This window comes from Azolla caroliniana, unplaced genomic scaffold (genome assembly GCF_043228905.1).
Source record: "Azolla caroliniana isolate FFs.n. ecotype wild unplaced genomic scaffold, voAzoCaro1.0.p SCAF_5, whole genome shotgun sequence".
NCBI lineage: Eukaryota > Viridiplantae > Streptophyta > Polypodiopsida > Salviniales > Salviniaceae > Azolla > Azolla caroliniana.
Window position 1 is genome coordinate 17,800,758 of NW_028230440.1, and position 2,371 is coordinate 17,803,128.

Here is a 2,371-nt window from a genome sequence, read left to right on the forward strand (position 1 = left end):
TTTCTCCCTTGTCTCGGTGTAAGTTGGACACTTGCATGTAAAGGGATACTCATCCTCTATCTCTATGTGACATAATCTACATATCCTTTTCTCTCTAGGGACTCTATTGGTACGATCATTCTCAATCTCAAGTTGGTGAGATGATATCCTAAGTTGTCCAATGGCAACCCTTAGTGCATTTGATAAGAATGTATTTAGGTATTTTGGTCGTGTAATAAAACCTAACTTAGAGAAGTGCATGAAGTGTTCCGTATAGCACAACATTTTAGATGGGAGTGGGTCTCGTGGGGTGATCCATTTATATCGAGTGTAAATTTGCCATATTTCTCGTGGAGAGAGAGAGAGAGAGAGAGAGAGAGAGAGAGAGAGAGAGAGAGAGAGAATGAGTGAGTGTGTGTGTGTGTGTCCCTTCGGGGACATCTAATAAAATTAGAACAATACAAAGAAGATTACCATGGCCCCTGCGCAAGGATGACAAGCACAAATCGAGAAAAATAGAGAGAGAGAGAGAGAGAGAGAGAGAGAGAGAGAGAGAGAGAGAGAGAGAGTGTGTGTGTGTGTGTGTGTGTGTGTCCCTTCGGGGACATCTAATAAAATTGGAACAATACAAAGAAGATTACCATGGCCCTTGCGCAAGGATGACAAGCACAAATCGAGAAAAATACAGAGAGAGAGAGAGAGAGAGAGAGAGTGTGTGTGTGTGTGTGTGTGTGTGTGTGTGTGTGTGTGTGTGTGTGTGCGCGCGCGCGCATGTGTAGCCCAGATGGATGTAGCTCAGTTGGTAAGGTTGCCCAATGGACACCAGGTGGTCATGGGTTTAACCCCTACATTCCACGGTGGTATCTAGTGAATTAAGAGATATATATGAAGTTTATAATAGAGAGACCTGAGAAAATTAGGTTTGGAACCCAAAGATGTAATGCTTGTAGCGTGTGTGTGAGAGAGGCAAAAAATAAGAAAGAACAGATTAACGGCTTCTTAACAACCAACCGTCTCGCATTTCTCTTTCTTCTTTCTTTCTTTCTTTCCACTTCTTTGTTTTTTGTTTTTTTGAACCATATTATCCCTTTTCTTCACTAATTCTAGCAGACTGATTTCTGCACCCTCCTCCTCCTCCTCAGATGATGATGATGATGATGACGATGAGGAGCAGAAGCAGAAGCAGAAGCAACAGAAGCTCCTGATGATGATGATGATGATGATGATCCCACACAACAAGAAGCCCCGCACCGATCATCAGATTTTGGCAATCGATCATCCCACCGATCCCTGCGCCGCCATGAATCCAATCATTCCTCCTCCTCCTCCTCCTGATCAGATTATCAGTTTCGTGACCTACGCCAATCCCTCTTCTTCCTTGATCACACCTCCTCCTCAGCAATTCCCCTTCGATTATACTTCCATGTCTGCAGGTAATAATGCTCCTAGTCATCGCCAATCATCCTGATATGCTTAATCCCTAATTCTTTGTCTTTGTGTGAATGGTCTCCGATTGATTAGCGCATGCTTAATATTGTAACTCATGTAAAACTACTCTCTAATTCTCTATTCGTTGCCTCATTAGCCCAGTTTAAATGTGCAATTCAATGGATTTTGATGACCGATTTGTTGTTTTTTCTCTTTTCAAATTCATCAATTTTATAAACAAAAAAAACTGGCTATTGATTTTTTTTATCCTTCTTTCATTACCACAAACCGATTTCTTGGTAATCTTTACAATGTCCTGTTATCGATCCGCGCAAATTCATCACTCTTCAGTTTGGGTTCTTTGATCAATAAATTTCGACTCTGCACTCCGAGTTCATCCATCATCACTCTTCTGTTTTGCTGACTTTGGATTTCAGAAGATACTAATGACTCTGTTAGAAATCAAAGTTGAACCCCCATTCTTTGTACGCAATTTGTCCAATTCACTGGTCCACTCTATTCGCATTCTTTCCGCCATATTTCCTTCCCCTGATTCAATTATATTTTCTCGAAACTTTCTTGATTATCGATTGAGATAGAATCAAACCCATTGTTTCAAAGCAATTCAAATGAAATCAATCCAATCCAATCAGGATCGATTTCCAAATCAATTCATTCCATTCTACTCCAATTCAATCCATTTTACTCCAATTCAATCCAATCTAAAGTAAAATTATCTATCTTTTGCTCTGCCAATTGTCACAAAAAAATGTTTGCAGAAGAGTCAAAGGATGCGAATCTCGGGGGGAGCGGAGGCATAATGACGACCATGATGATCCAGGGAAGCAAGTCCAAGCCATGCACTAAATTCTTCAGGTACTGATGCAGCAATAATATGTATGGAGATAGAATTAATAATGGGAACTAGAGACAGATCATGTAACAAAATGGCTTTTCCTTCTTT

At 40.5% G+C, this 2,371-nt stretch overlaps 2 non-coding genes across 2 annotated transcripts; both read left to right on the forward strand.

Moving 5' to 3' along the window:
• Window positions 1-404: 404 nt before the first annotated feature.
• On the forward strand, window positions 405-507 carry LOC147864267 (U6 spliceosomal RNA). Its single transcript, XR_015529883.1, has one exon. It is a non-coding gene; the product is annotated as a U6 spliceosomal RNA (small nuclear RNA).
• Window positions 508-571: 64 nt separating this feature from the next.
• Window positions 572-674, forward strand: LOC147864268 (U6 spliceosomal RNA). Its single transcript, XR_015529882.1, has one exon. It is a non-coding gene; the product is annotated as a U6 spliceosomal RNA (small nuclear RNA).
• Window positions 675-2,371: the final 1,697 nt, after the last annotated feature.